At 38.6% G+C, this 17,085-nt stretch overlaps 1 long non-coding RNA gene across 1 annotated transcript; it reads right to left on the reverse strand.

The window, feature by feature from the left end:
• Positions 1-349: 349 nt before the first annotated feature.
• Positions 350-15,779, reverse strand: LOC116667766. Its single transcript, XR_004324803.1, has 3 exons — positions 15,733-15,779; positions 1,185-1,302; positions 350-801 (listed from the first exon to the last, which is right to left on the reverse strand). It is a non-coding gene; the product is annotated as an uncharacterized LOC116667766 (long non-coding RNA).
• Positions 15,780-17,085: the final 1,306 nt, after the last annotated feature.

Consider the following 17,085-nt stretch of genomic DNA (forward strand, 5'->3'; position numbering starts at 1 on the left):
ATAGTAATTTGGAAAAACAATTTCTGGTGGGCAAGTATTGCTCTGTCTAAACAATATTCAGAGATATTCCTGCTGCAAACATTTCAAAGTTATTTAACGTGTCTTTAATAACCAGAAATACTCCAACACTCAAAGGCCTGTTTTATTACTACTAATTTTTCTTTTTTCTAAGTATTGAATTATAAGTGTACTGGTATTGTATGCAATCACCTATGATGCGAGTAAAAGGAGTCCCCCCATTGCAGCTGGCAGGAGGGGCCACCTGGCAGTGGATAAGACTCACCATTTCATTGAACCCTGGATGAACTAAGGCCCTGAATAGCAAACACAGCTTTTCTGTTTACAGAGCTTTTATCAAGTTGCACTGTGATCTTTGTGGCCCCAGGGCCCAAAATGATGGGGAAAGTGGAACCAGGATTACGTAGGGCATCTATTCCTACCCCACCCTCTTCCTTAATCACCTCGTCCACAGCTCTCTTCCCCTCTCACCCTGTAGTCTTAACTTGAAAATCTCATCCATTCCTAAAGATGGACCTAATACCTCCCTACTGATTCCTAAATGTGCGCCTCCAAGTCGTCTTCCTGACAGTCTACGGCTCCCCTCACCCCGGATCCCTCCAGACAACACAAATGTAACTTCACCAAAGCGGAACTCACCTTTTCTTTCCCAAGCCCTCCTGCTCCTCTGTTCTCTGTGACAGTCATAGACAATACACCATGTCAATCCCAACAGAAACCTGGGTGCCACCCCAGACTCCTCCAAAGCCTTCCTTCCACCAGCATCCATCCTCTGAGTGAACCCTGTTGGTTTGACACAGCATCTTTTATATCTGTCCCCATATGAAGCTACAATAATAAGATGTGTACCTATGGGTACAGTTAGGTATAAAAAGAGCGTGGCCAGATCAACTTGGGTTCAAAGGAGGTTAGCAATGTTCTTAGGAGAGGGTGACCTCTGAGCTGGGGCTGAAAGGAAGGTAGGTATCGAGGCCATTCCAGGCAATGATGGCAACATAACCAAGACACGATCGCAAGTCTTTTGTTTTACCTAGAACCTAAAGCTGAGTGTTATGGGGAGAACTTGGCAAGAAAGGAAAGTGAAGCAAGAAGCAGGGTTTAGGGAGCGTGGGCAGGTAGGAACCACTGCCAAGGCTTAAACTGAGGGAGGACAAAATCAGACTTACCTGTGAGAAAGCTGTCTGGTGCAGTGCGCAGGGTCGATGAGAAAGGGGACAAGCCTAGAAGAGGAGGCTGTTGCTATAATCCAGGTGCCAGGGAGGCCAGTCTGCACTACAGGTGTGTCTGCAGGGATGACAACAGACAGAGGCAGTGGTGAGGAGGCAGGACTTTAAGCCCCACTCTGGCTCTAATAGGGCAGCTTTGCCATCTCTCATATAGATGTTAAGCTTCCACGTAAGCTTTTCATTTGAAGAAGGGTTTCTGCAGTTGGGAAAGCTCTGATCTGCAGGGTAAAACCTGGCCCACGGAGCCCTCAGTCACATGACCTCTGACCAGCTCCTCCTCCTCTCCTCTCTCCACTCCGTGCCTGGCCCTCCGCCTCCTGTGACAGGGACTTTGGGTGCTTCCCACACACACTGTGTGGGCTCTTTCTTGCCACAGTGCCTCTCTGCTTGACGTGCTCACGCCCTTCCCTGTTCTCTTTGTCCTAGCCATCACCTCTCGTAAGGGGCCTTCTCTGATCCCCTCAAATCCTGAACTTCCATCCCCACCCCAGCTCATCCTCCATCCCACGTCCGCTGAGATCAGAATCTTCCTGATCTTCCCACTCCACAAAGAGCCTCTGAACATCAACTGTCCTTCTTTTCTAATCCAGCTATCAATGCTTAAGATAAGCTTTTCTTTCTAATGTACTTTCCATTTGGATGGTTTTTGGTTCTTAGCTCCCCCAATAAACTCCAAACCCCTGAGGGCAAAGTCAATGCCTTCCTGGCTTTTTGTTTGTTTATTATAGGGGAGGGAAGATGTCTCTTTTATCACATCCAGCTGTCCACTGTACTTAGCAATTAGTTTTTAAGTGTGTGTTGATTTAATTATCTTTTCTTTCTCTCCTTCTCTCTCTTTTCTTCTTTCCCTCTCTCTCTCTTACACACACACACACACACACACATTTTTAACTCTTTTAATTACACTGAATATTTGATGTCTTTGTAGTCCACATTGTAAAAGCAGATTACAAGTAAGATGATGTTACAATGAAATTCTTTCCCATTCTTCCACTGACAGATGTCCAAGACTAGAATAGACATGTTACACTACTATGCACTGAATTGTGTCTCTCCAAAATTCATATCTTCAAGTCCTAACCTCCAATGTGACTGTATTTGGAGCTGGGGCTTTCAGGATGAAATTAAGGTTAAATGAGGTCATAAGAGTGAAGTCCTAATCCGACAGGATTGAAGATATAAGAAGAAAAAGATCTCTGTCTCTCTCCCTCCCTCCCTCTCTCTCTCTACACACACACACACACACAAACACACACACACACACCCACACACACACACACACACACACCCACATCAAGGAAGACACGGCAAGAAAGTGGACCTCTGCAAGCCAGGGAGAGAGCCCTCACCAGAACCTGACGATGCTGGAACCCTCATCTGTCTTCCAGCCTCCAGAACCATGAGAAAATAAATTTCTGCTGTTTACCACCCAGTCTATGGTATTTTCTTACGGCAGCCTAAGTTAACTAAAACAAACATCAAAGTTAGGGCTGTTGGAAAGCTTCAGGGTAAAGGATTTCAGCTTGTACAAGGCCTTTGTCATGAGGGGTCCATTTGGAATATAATCTTAGATGCCAAATGCCATCACATTTTCTCAACCTAAAAATTCACACCCTATCCACTCAAAAACAACAGATAATATGGTCTTAGATGAGAAAAGAATAATTTTATATACAATATATCTCAAATGGAAAATGGTAATACCTAAGGGGAAAAAAAATGAAAGAAAGTTCTTGATAAGACAATTAATTCAGATGTCTTCCTTCCTTGAAGGTCAGACTGTGGTTTCACTCTTTCCAAATGACAGCAATCAATTCCCAGTGGATAACAGGGCACTTTGTTACTTTCAAGATATGAGGAAAGATGTTGTGGTTCTCATGTAATAGGATCATAGATACCCAAGGCCACACAGAAAATAAATGACGCTGGAGAGTCGGAACTCCATCTCAGCACTAATTAAAGCCACTCTTGCGGAGGGGAAGGTATAGCTCAGTGGTAGAGCATGTGCTTAGCATGCATGAGGTCCTGGGTTCAAACCTCAGTACCTTCATTAAAAAATAAATGAATAAACCTAATTACCTCCCCCAAAAATTAAAAAAAAAACAACAACAACAATACTCTCTTGGGTATAGGCACAGGGGAAAAAAGAAAAAAGGGAAGACATCTCTCAAAAGTTTTCTTCCTGTGGACCAACTAAATTCTTTTCATACTTGTAGAATTTCTAGTGCAAAGGTATGACAGTGATTATCTAGAAGCAAAGAACAGAAATGCCTTCTAACATACTCTTGACAGGTAATGGAGCATCCTTCTCTTGAGTATACTTCCCATGACGCAAACCCCTTAACTTCTAAGTCAGCCAGTTCTATTATTGAACATTAAATCTTAGGATCTGAGGTTTAACCAAAACACATTTAAAAAAAAAATCTTCTTTTGCAAATTCCTTCTGAAGCAAGATAAAAATGATGATTCTATGGCTGTTACACCCCCACAAGTGCCCTTCAAATATTTAGAGAGTAAAATAACAGTCACGCCTGATTAAACATAGCCTATTCCTTCTGGTCTAAATCTTTTACTCATTTATAATGTTAATTTTTTTCACTTTTATTACATTGGAGAGAAAGGAAGCCTATGTAATATCATTTTAATAAATAAGACTATGAAAGTGATTAACAGCTTTTAAAATCCCTGTTAGCAGAGCTCAGTCTTTTCTTTTTCTTTTTTTTTTTTTTTTTTGGAAACTTGCAAAGAAAGAAATGAGAAATATGCAATGGAGTAGCATGGGAGAAGAGAGATTCTCTCCTTCCCTTCTTTAGAGTTTTTTCCTTGATCACTAATTATGCAGACCAACTACAGAACAACTAGACATGGGAGGCGGGAGGAGGGGAAGAACCACAGATCCCCTGAAAAATGAGCACATGAGTTTTTTGTCTCACAGGATTCTCCGAGGAGTCCAGGAATCCAAAAAGGTTAAGAATCACTGAGGGAAACAGCCTTCCATAGACCTAAGACTCTAGCATCAAAAGGGTTAACTGTATGAATAGTCACTAAGTTGGTGCAGAGACAGGAATAAAGAGATTTCATTGGACTTTCAACCTCTGTAGACAATGGATGGTGTTTGTTCGGTTAACTTTTCCAAAAATGACTTCCTGCCAAGCAGTGGGTTGCAACACTTGCTCACAATAGTCCGCACTTCCCACACAAGCCTCTGAGAAAACCCTGATTTCCGTGGACTGTTTCTGAGGAGTGCCATTATATTAGAGTCGAGAAAACGGAGTGGGAGGGAGGAGGGAAACACTGCATTCAATTCTCCTACAATCTATTTTTAACACGCCTGAGAAGGTTTTGAGCTATTAATGTAATGAGGCTGGATTCAAAAACAAACAAAAAAAAAGAGCAGCAGGGCAGCAAAGGCCCACCGGGGAGGGCGAGGTGGCTGAGTCCACAAGGATGCCAGCAGCTATTTCAGTATCACATGGATGTTCACAATACTCATCACCTTAACATTCAACTGGGGGAAATCTTGAGAAAAAGCAAGTGTATAATATGAATGAGTTAGCTTCTCCGTTGATTTTGTTTTTCACGGTCTTTGGTGATGCTTCATAATTCCCTGTAGCCCAGCTACTGAATTTTATGTTTCACATGCTTATCAGAGGAAATTTCTACCATCCTCCACCCTGGTACTGCTCTAGGTTCTTTTTCCTTTGGTCATAAAAAAAAAGAAAATACAGATTTGATCACCATGGCTGGGATTCAGGGCAGGTATTGATTGCTAAAACACCCAACGAACAGCTTAGCTAGTGTAGCATCATTCAAGGTCAAGATGCAGCAGATTTTATGACACTGTGATGGCCGTGATGCTCTGCTGTTAAACTTCAGAACGACAATGCAATCAACAGCCATCACTCAGGGCAAATCTGAGACCCTTACGTGTATTATTTGTAAACACGTTTTGCAAGTTCACCCTCCCTTTATTCTCCAGAAGACCAGGTTGTCAGCCTGATTACTGGTGAACTAAGCAGGCATTAATTAAGAAAATTATAATAGCAGTAATAGTAATAATAGCAGCTAGAATCCGTTAAATGCTTGATAGTGATTATATACAGTACTGAGCACTTTACAAATGGTGTCTCATTTAATCCTTGTTTCTCCCATTTACAGACAGTAAAAGTGAGGCTCAGAAAAGTCAGTTACTTTTACATTACAAGGCAATGCTGCTAGTAAGTGGTGGAGCTGAGATTTAAATCAAATTCCATCTTTCTCCAAACCTCCATATTCTTAACCCCTATGATATATACACTATTTTTATCCATAGTCCTGGTCCACCCTGTGAATCACAAGAAATTTATATCAAGCAAGATAAACCACTTTCTTCTTAGAAAAATTTACCTGGCACTGTGTCTTAGAATTTACTGCTCGGCCTCTCCAGTCTCCCAGTTGAGGTGAGGATGGAGGAAAAGAGAGCAGGCAGGTGGAGAAAACATGTCATCCGGTGGGCTCTCATTCTGCAAGACCAGCATCTTATTATTCCTTGGTCATCTCAGTCTAACATTCAACCTAAGAGAAACAGCTTCATACATTAGTCCAGCTCGTCTCAATGGAGCTTAATAATCTGCCAAACACCAAGCCATCCTACTAGTATTGTTACTGCTATGAGTATATCGGTATCCTGACTAGTACCTACAGAACAGAACAGGACAATCATATTTCTTGACCAGGGGGCTATTAGGCCACTTAATGCTCCATGTGTCTTTTCTTTCCTTTTATTCTCTTTATTATAAATGTATAGGTGCAATAAAATAATTCACTAAAATGTCTAAAAAGAGGCATAACTTGAACTTGTCTGAAAGTTCAGGGATAATTAGAAATGGGAATACTTGGCAAAACTTCAGCATGAAAGGAAAGAGGATGAAAAAAAAAAAGATTGCCCAGATTCACAGCGACATATGAAATGGATTTCTGGGATGTGATTCTCTGAGCCAGCCTCAATTCTCAACTCTCAGCATCTAACTTTCCCTCCTTGGCCCACTTGCCTTCTGTTTTAAGCTGCCTCCTATCCACAGATCCTTATGCCACTTATGCTAGGACAAAAGTTATGCTTATTACTGATAAATGGACAATCTCAATGATATTAAAATTAAGAAGGAAAAGAACCCTGAAATTTCTATGTAGAGCCAAACAATTTTACAAAGCTGTTTTGTTTTCATTAAGTAAATCATATATATTTATTAGAGATCATTTAGAAAATATAGAAAATATAAAGAAAATGAAAATTACCCATATTCATAGAAAGTGGAGATAACCACTATTAATTTTTTTAACTTCTTTCAAATATTTATTCTCTGTCGATATTCATTCATTCATTCAACAAAAATTATTGAGTATCTACTATGTGCCAGGCAATGTTCTAAGTGTTGAAGATACAGAAGTAAAAAAAACAATGGCAAAAAATTTCTACCTAATGGAGCTTATATTCTAGTTGGGGGAGATAGATGATAACCCCCCTAAAATGAGGAAATTATGTGGTATACCAGAAGATGGCAAGTGCTGTGGAGAAAAATACAGTTGGGAAGAGGGATTGGGTGTTTTGGGCTGGAGTGAGGGTTGTCATTCTAGTTAGGGTGAGTCAGTCACTAAGAAGACGACAGTCCAGCAAAGCCTTGGAGAGGGTGAGACACAAATCCATACAGATAGTTCACAAAACAACCTCAGACTAAAACAGAATACGAAAAGAAGCACTTGTTTCTTGCTCAGTTTTGCTGCTGTCCTGGGGCAGCTTTGTTTCAGGTAGCAGTCACTGGAGTGGTCCTCCTCTGCCCGTTTCTTATCCTTCTCCTGAGACCAGGAGGCCCTCAGAGGCTTGTTCTTTTCATGACAGTGGCAAAAAGGCAAGAGCCACCACTCAGGCATATTTTAAGCATTTGCTGGCACTATGGATGTGAAAATACCATTTGCCAAAACAAATCACATGGCCAAGCCCAAGGTCAAAGTGGAGAGACTCTCATATAGAAAAATGGAGGTGAGGGAATAAAGCGAATATTTTTAAACAACAATCTAGTCCTGTCTAATGTTTACAAATAGTCATATTCATTTCATATGCAAAATGTATTCACTCCCATCTCAAGTCCCTCCACCCAAATCTCATCCATTAGATAACATCAGACTCAAAGTCCAGGATCTCAGGACCCACATCAAGTCTAGATGTGCCTCCTCTTTTTCAGAAACCCAAGATCGAAATGGGCAGACTATCTCCCTCTTCTCATCCAAAATACAATAACAGAATAAGGACAGGATAACCACAATAAACAATCCCATTCGAAAAAAGGCAAGAATGAGAGACACGTGGCAACCAATGGTCCATAGCAATTCTGAAGGCCCACTATAAATGTGTTGCAATGTTCTCCCAAGGGGAGAAAATGTTTCTTGGTTTGGTCCAAGTTCTGATCCCTGCAAGTCTCTGCCTAGTCCTTTGTTCTCCAAGCTGTTGACAAAGCCCTCTATGGGTGTGGTGGACATCCTTCCTTCTACATTCTCTTCCTTGGCCTTCTGACAAGGACGCTGGAAAATATACCATTCCTAAATCCTAAGTAGCTTTCACAGCCTGCTTCCTGTGAACAGAATGCTAAGATGTCATTTTTTTAAACTCATATAGTCTTAGTCCCTGTTAGTCCAGCCTGGGGTTGTTTTCATCCAGGCTGGAGTTAGTCCAGTTCAGTTTTCTCAAAGACTTTGGGGTACTCCCGTGTATTAGAGTCTAATCAACACCATTTGCTGAAAACCACACCCATCATTCTTTCTGAGACACATCCCTCTTTTCAGACTCAGTTATATGTACTTCAGGCACATCAGCTTCTGTAAAGTAGACTTAATGCAATTCAACAATAATTACTTATTTTTCCTCCTTTTTTTTTTCTTAATTACTTATTTTTCAATCATAAGTTTGCAGGTCATTTGGGGCAACTCTGCTTCAGCATGTAGATTCACATTATGGGGGAGCTGGGGTGGCTCTGCCCCATGAATCTTTTATTCTCCTCCTGGGACCAGCAGGCTCTCCAGAGGTCATGTTTACTCAGGGCAATGGAAGAAATGCAAGAGTGGCCTCCAAGTGCACTCTGGAAATGAATGAAAGGGTGGGCACACAGACACCTACCCTCCTTGTGCCCAGATGGGCACATCCCTTTAGTTCCTTTACCAAACCAGTGATGTGGCCCCACACCCATTGCAGAAGGGCTGAGAAATGCAGACCCTGGCTGGGAAGCTGCTTCCCAGCCATGACTCTACACTGTGGAAGGGAAGCTCAAATCTTTGGAACTCAACTGGCCTCTTCCACCATGATGGAGAAAAGTTTCACTATACAACCTTACACAAAGGAAAACACATTAAAAATATATACAGTATAATGTCACTTCTATGACCTATCCAGAGAGCTCAATGTGGTAAGAGATGTTAATGTATTTGTAGATCTAGATGAATAGAGAAAAAAATCGAGTTATATATTACAAGTGGTTATTGACACATAGGGAGGTTACAAGCAGTTTTATTTTCTTTTCACTTATATACAAATATGAAAAATTTATACTCTAAAAATTAGGGTAAATTTTTTTCTTTTTAATATTTTTAATCAATAGCACTAGCTAGAGTATTAGACACATTATAATCTCTTCTCTTCAATTGTGTACTGTTTTTCCTACACAGCAATTAACAAGAACGTGTCAAAGGGAGTACACACATATATCAATGATACATTCCCTCAGCCTATTCTGTCTTTAAGCAATGATTTGTTTTTGCTGTTCACCTAGAAATAATGGCACATTTTGGAGAAAATTGCTCCAATGACTTTTCTATAGAATTTTTTTTTAAAAAAAAAGCTACTGGAGAGAGCAGTATTTAGATGAAATGCTAAAATGACTCAACTACAGAGATAAAAAATTGCCTGTAGCTTAGAAGATTTTATAATATGACAATTTGTCTTAAAGATAGTTAAGAAATAATTCTCCAAGAAAAAGAATATCTCTGAAATCAACTATTTAAAATCTGTAATATAGAGTAAAATTTTTATAATGAGAAAATAATAAAATGCTATAAAAAGCACAAACAAATTTCTTTTTTACAGCATAGTGATATTTGCTATTTTCTCTAACGATCTGTCGTAAGACATTGTCATTCTTTTCTCACTTTTTCCTTCATTTTAGAAAAAAGAAGTACCCATTTTTAATTTCTGTCATTTCTTTCGAAAGAAATGATTACGCTTGGATTTTTGGTCTGCCACCAATCTTGATCATTCTTCTGAGAACACTCACAAAACCCTACATTACTCTGGATATGTCGACAGGCAAAGGCATTACCTTTCAGCATACAGAAAGAGCAGGGGTAAAGGCTCTCTCCTTGTCATTTTAAAAGGAACTATTTCAGTGGCCTTGGTGTCAAGGTCTACGTCAGCAGATATGTTCCCAAGAGACAGAAGAGCACAAGGGACATAGAAATTAATGTTCCGACCTTTCCCCTGTGGTCTCTCTTCTGAATAGATTCATGTTGACAAAGAGTCACTGTCATCTTACATTTGGTCATCTCTGTCCACCAAAGGAGACTGAATGTGTACTAGCCAAACCATTCACTTAAATTGCTTCTCATGAAGGTAATTTGTAAACTACAGTTCAAGAATTTCCTTTATAAATGATTTCTTACTGCTAGTGAAACTGCAGTCTTCAATCATCAGAAGCCAAAATAAATAATGAGTTTTAAAGTTTTATTCCAAGTTTTATTCACCTAAATCTAATGTTTTAGTCCCCATCTTGATCTTTCTGTCACAGAACCCTTGCCAACTATCCCCTGTAAAGAGAAAACTTTTCAGAGTATCATAAAATATAAAGAGGCAAGGTACAAGACAAATCAGCACTAGTCCATTTTTCCATGAAGGTTAACATCTAATTGGGAAGATAAAGCAGATGTGGAAAATTATCTAGAAACTACGATAATAATATTATCAGTGTGGTGCCATTCCACGTGATAAAAAAGCAAGAAATCTGCCTCATGGAGTTCACTGTCTCCCTCTGAATTATTTAAAATCCTGGAGGTTTACATGGTGCAAAGGGGATTTGGTCTGCCACCTCCTGCCTATTGGAGAGGTCATTTATATCTGCAACATACTCAGTGCCTAATAATGAGGTCTCCAAGGAGAGATTGCCTGGGTCTCTGTCTTTGAATTCTGCCACTTTCTAGATTTGGTAATTTATTCCCTCCCTTGGCTTCAGTTGCCTCACCTAAAAAATAGATAGAGAGAATTAAATAAATTAATTCTTGCAAAGAGCTTAGAATAGTGCATCGTATGTAGTTAAGTGCATGATGAATATTAGCTATTAATAGGTTGCTAGCCGCCACACGGTGTTATTGTTGAAAACATGTCCTCCAAAGCTGCCTACTCTGTGATGACACATCACTAGCTATTACCGTGCAGGTCACCATCCGACCTCCTCAGGGCTAAGCGTGGCAAAGGATGACCCACACTTGGACTCCACAGGGTTGCAGCTTTGACTTATCAGCTCTTTAGGGGCTACTCCCAGCCATCTCACAGAACAACAGCCAGCATCCACAGTGCGTGACTGGGAATGAGTCAGATGGTGACCTCTTCAAAGACCCTAACTACTGCCACTTTCCCTTCCTGTAAGAGATCCATGCAAAGAATTAAGACAACTTCTTTGTTATTTTTTAATTAATTAATTAATTTTTTTGTTTTGTTTGTGGGGGACAGTAATTAGGTTTACTTATTTATATTAATTTGTTTCTTAATGGAGGTACTGAGGATTGAACCCAGGACCTCATGCATGCTAAGCATGCCCTCTACCACTGAGCTATATACCTCCCCTCAAAATAACTCTTTTTTTAATCACAAAGTCATGACACATGAAGGATGTAATTATATACTTTACCGTAGAACATAGGGTTACCCACAGGATCACCACTTCAGTCCAGCTAGGGAGACTTCTGAATGGGGATGCCTTCTGTGACTCAAAGGTGACTACTCCCTAAAGAAGTCTCCCATAAGATGCTTCTTCAGGCATCCTACACTTTCATTTATGGGGTGAAGGGCAAGGATGTGGACTGCCTTTGGTGATTCCATCATTATGTGCCCTCTCATGAAAGAAGAAAAGTTTAATCTCTGATGAGGTGTGGCACTACCATAAAAACAAAAAATTATTTATTAAGTACATATAATTTATCAGACAACAGGTGAAGTACTTCATATGTGCCATCTCATTTAATCTCCTACAACCTTCTGAGGTAAGCATTACTATTATCCTGTTTAGTGAAGAAGAAATTGAGAAGATAAAGAAGTTAAAATTATATAGCTGGTCAGCAGTAGAGGTGGTATTCAGATGCTATAATCTGTGTACTTACCCAATCTGAAGTATCTACACAGTAAAGGAGTGGCCCTAGTCTACTGAGATTAATCAAAGCTGGCTACCTTTTCCATTAAAATGTATTTTGGGAGTGAAAGAATGATGGTTTAGGAGAACATAGCATAGTAGTGCTGAATGTAGGTTTTCTATGCATAGAAAAGGATCTATGTTCATTTGGGAAGTTCAGGCTAAATTATACAATTAATTCAATAACTTCTATAGATGTTAAATAATTTTCTATTTTCTCCTTAGGAAAGATTATTTGAAACGAAAGAGTGAAAACAATTAGCCTTGAACTAGAAATGGCAGTCACTGCCTATCTGCCCATTGCCTCTTTCAAATAAGTTGCTTCTGCTCAAGGCCTCCAGAACCCTGTTTGAACCACACCATTTGCTTCCCACTACTGACCCAGATGGGAATAACTGATCCAAAATGAGCCAGTCCATAGGTTAAATTGAATCAATTAGATATCCACTCTTCAAATTTCAAGAAATATGGCAACTAAGCCAACTGGTCTTTGAGTCACATTAACAGTAGACTACAAGAGGAAAGGGCCATGTGTCCCGAAGGCAGAGGCTTGGCTCCCCACCCTTCCAAGGGAGGCCTGATTATTATTTCTTGCAAAAAATCCACTTTGTTCAGTGCTTACAAGAGGTTCCTATTCCTGTAACCAAATAATTCTGTTCAAGAAAATACTTAATAAGCATCTGTTACATATTGAGCTCAGTACTATCCTAAAAAGCACTCTATTGTATAGGTACATCTTTTTCCATTTTATAGGCGAGAAAACTTGAGACTCAGAGAGGAAAAAGGGTTTTCAAAATCACACAGCAAAAATATGGCAGGCCTAAGATTAAACCCAGGTCTATTTGATTCCAAAGCCAGTAATCTTTACATTTTCAAACATCTCTAATTACACTTATATATTTATTGTGTATGATATTGTATCACTTATTGCATATAATATTGTATTGTATTATAGATAATATAAAAGTAAACAATGCTTAAATCAATGCTAACATGACTTAATAAAGTTAAAGATTTCCAAAGCCATATTAATCTAACAAGAGATTTTTCTTATATAATAATAACTCAAAATAAACTATATTCAGGCTTCTATTTAGAATGTATTACTCTGGAAAGAGTGGTGCTCCTGCCCTTTGAAGAAAAAAAATCTAGTAATCTGCAAATTCAAAACTTTCATCAAACATTTGAGGTCTCAGGGCAACAAATGAACCCCAAATCTAAAGACAGATATGAGATGAGAAGGACAGGTCCTTGTTTACCTGGGGAAGACACTGGGAAACACATACGATGGTAAGAAGAAAGCAATCAAATTGTTTAACAAATTGTTAAAAGCCAAGTGTAATCTAGTACAAGAGTATAGAAACGCTGGCAACTACAAACACAAAGGGGTTTGCACCTTTGCACCTACTCACAGACTCTTCTCCAGGAACCTCACCAAGTACTCACAAGAGAGACTTGGGGTAAGTAAAGAATTGGAAGAAAGCCCTTCTGGGGTGAGGGTATATAGCTCAAGTGGTAGAGCGCATGCTTAGCATGCACAAGGTCCTTCCCCAGTACCTTCTCTAAAAATAAATAAACATAATTACCTCCCCCCACCAAAAAAAATAAATTTAGAAGAAAGCCTTTCTTGCAGAGAAGGCCTGAGGGGAAGGAATGTCACCCACTAGAGAATGGATTCTTCTCCCCATCTTCCTTAGTAACCAAAGCCTTAAGCCAATGAGGAAGGACACTGACAACTCCGTCACTCTTGGGCAAAAGTCAAGACCCACTGCACCTGGAGAAAGGGAATAGAAAAAAGTTCTCTCCCTCCAAGGGCAGGACATCATCTGAGCTCAGACGATTAGTGGTCTCCTACAACTAGGGAAGGGAAGAATAATTTGAAAGCCCTACCCCCAAGGCTCAGGGACACAGTACTCCTAGTATAGCAGAGACTACCCTGCATGCCCACCCTGAACAATGAAGCCAGCAAGCATTGAGTGAAAAATAAATCAGCCTGCTGCTGGGAGAGGGGAAAGAAATTGGAAAGAGACACTGTCTGAGGCACAGGCACAAAGGGAAGACCTCAAGCTGAAGATGGAGCAGATAATGAGAAAAATTCTCCAACAAAACAGCTACCACCCTAAGGACAAGGAATTTAAAGGCTATGATGTGCTGAGGATCATAATAATAATAAAACCATACCCTACTCAATATCGCCTCCACCTCTGAAACCTAGCCAAAAAAGGCGAACATTTCCAAGCACAAATAATATTAATTGCAGTCTTTACTCTTCTACACTTAAAGCCAAACAGTCAAATAAAGCATACAACACACAAAGAGCAAAAAGTAAGCAAAAAAAGTAACACATTGCCAAAAGATAAAGCAATCAACAGAACCAGACTCAAATATAACATAGATTTTGCAATTAACAAAGCCTTTAAAATATGATTAATATGTTGAAGGGTGTAATGGAAAAAGTGGACATCATGCATAAGCAGTTGGGGAATCTCAGCAGAAAAATGAAAACTATAACACCAAATCACATGTAAATGGTAAAGATGGGGGGAAAAAAGGTAACAGAGATGAAGTATGCCCTTAATGGGCTAATCAGCATACAAAATTAAAGATAGGTCAATAGAAAAAAAAAAGCACACACAAAGAAAAAAAATTTTTCAGAAAAAGAAAAAGAGCAGAACAGAAAATCCAAGAGTTGTACAGTATTAAACAGTCTAATATCTATGTAATTGGAGTCTTAGCAGAGAGAGTGAGAAAAAGACAGAACAAATACTGAAAGAAATAATGGTCAAGAATTTCCCCCGAGTTAATGAAAGACATCAAACATAGATCCAAGAAGCTCAGAGAATACCAAGTGGGATAAATATATTTTTTTTAATTTTTGGCAGAAAAAAAGAATGATATCAGACAGAATTTGGATCCACACAAAGAAATACAGATACGGAGACGATAAATGGAGATACATACATAATTCCTTTTTCCTCAATTTTACTTACTCTAGGAGCTAACTGTCTAAAGCAATAATAGAATCATCGTTACATGTGTTTACTGCATATGTAAAAGTATAATATGTGACAACAGCTCAAAGTATTGAGAGGGGCAGAAAACTGAGAATATACCTACTGTAAGATTTTTACACCTCACCTCACAAGAAGTGATATACTATTTGAAGGTTAATTAAAATAATGTGATTGATTAAAATACATACTTTAAAACCTAAGGAGATTAATAAAAATTTTTGAAAGAGGCACTAAAAATAATCCAATAATGAAAATAAAATGGAATCCTAAAAATATTCAATCTGTAAAAGGGGCAGAAAAATAAAAACAAAACAAAAAACAAAATGCAACAAATATAAAACCACTAGCAACATGGTTGATTTTATCCAGTCATATCAATAATTATATTAAAATGTAAACTATCTAAACATACCAATTAAAAGAAACTGTCAGAATGAAGAAGAAGCAAGACCTTACTATAAAACTGGGGATGAGGTGGGACATTATATTATGATAAAGGGATGAATTCACAAGACATAACTATCTTAAATGTGAACGTACCTAACAACAATGCTTCAAAACACATCAAGCAAAAATTGATTAAAATGCAATGAGAGAGGATTTTTAACGAAGCAAAAATACTCTGTATGATACCTTAATGATGGATATTTGTCATTACACATTTGTCCAAACCCACAGAATATACAACACCAAGAGTGAACCATAATATAAACTATGGACTTTGGGTGATTATGATGTGTTAATGTCAGTTCATCAATTGTAATAAATGTACCCTCTCATGGGGGATATTCATAATGAGGGAGGCTATACATGTGTAGGGGTAAGGGGTATAAGGGAAGTCCTTTTACCTTCCCCTCAATTTTGCTGTCCTCCTTAAACTGCTCTAAAAAGTAAAGTCTTAAAAAAAAATTAAAGTTCAAGGAGAAATAAACAAATCCACAATTTTACTTAAAGACTCCAATCCTCTCTCAGTGATTGATAGAATTAGGAAACACAAATGAGTAGAGATATTGCTAACATTGTACGTAATAGTGAAAGACTGAATGCTTTTACCTTAAGATTGGGAAAAAGACAAGCATGTCCACTTCCACCACTCCTATTCAACATAGTACTGGAGGTCCCAGGCAGTGCAATAAGACAAGAGAAAGAATATAAAAGATAAAAGGCATACAGTTTGGGAAAAAAAGAAAATTGCCTCTATTACAGAAAATACGATTGTCTATGTAGAATATCCGAAAGGATACACACACACACACACACACACACAAACACACACAAAATCTACTAGAACTAATAAGTGAGCTTATTAGCAAAGACACAGGATACAAATTCAATAAACAAAAATCAATCAAATTTCAATATAATACCAATGAACAACTGGAAATTGCAAATAAATTGGGAAAATAAACAATGTATTTTCCCAATGGATCACTCTTCTAATTAAAGAAGCTAGAATAGTACTTAATATTTTAAATATATAGACCAAAAAAAACCTTAGTGTTAATAAAGTTGGGAAAAGATAACTTTCTTCTTGCATGGTGAATTCAACTAGATTATTTGTGTTATTTTAGAAATATCAAGCAAACTATTTCCCAGAAAAAAAAATTTGATTTCAAAGTCAATTTCTGTATCAGCTAAAGAAATATAAAATATATTTTGATCTTTACTGTGTCATGTTTAACAGTATTTGTATTGATAAATGTTATTCTTCATTTTCTACACTTGAAATATTACAGTAATGAAATGTTTGTTGAATGGACATTTTTTATATCATATTTAAAGTGACTTTGCCCAGAAAAACAAACCCACTGGTGTGTTGCCTACTGTATCATGGACCACTATGTAGCAGTTATGACAAAACTTTCCCTCCCATGCCCACAGCAGACATCACTAATCACAGCATCTTGGTCATTTATTCTTTGACTAGGCTTAGAATCTTTCTCAGTACAGCCACCACTGACAGCGAACACCAGTCAAACAGACTTGACATGCAAGTTGAAACCTATTTAACATCCTAGAGTTACCACGCACCAAGTCCAAATTCCTTTGGAAATTAAGTCTCCATAATCTAACACATCCTGACCTGCTTAGCTGTCCAATAAAATTTCCTTTCATCTCTCTGTCTTTTCCAAGTCTCCCTTTTCTTCCAGGCCAAACTCAGTCTCAACATCAACCATAAAGCCTTCCCTCAAATACTTGGATCTACAATGAATATTCACTTTTGCGAACTCCTATCCCACACATAATCAATACGACCTCTTAATTCTTAATCTCTCCTACTTTGGGGTCATGATGTTGCCAAAACTTGGCGTCCGTACCTTGATTACTGAATTGAGACTCAAGGACAGAATTCTGGATGAAGCAGAAAAGACAGCTTTATTTCTTTGCCAGGAAAAGGAGGTCACA

The sequence above is a fragment of the Camelus ferus genome, chromosome 12 (assembly GCF_009834535.1).
Source record: "Camelus ferus isolate YT-003-E chromosome 12, BCGSAC_Cfer_1.0, whole genome shotgun sequence".
Lineage (NCBI taxonomy): Eukaryota > Metazoa > Chordata > Mammalia > Artiodactyla > Camelidae > Camelus > Camelus ferus.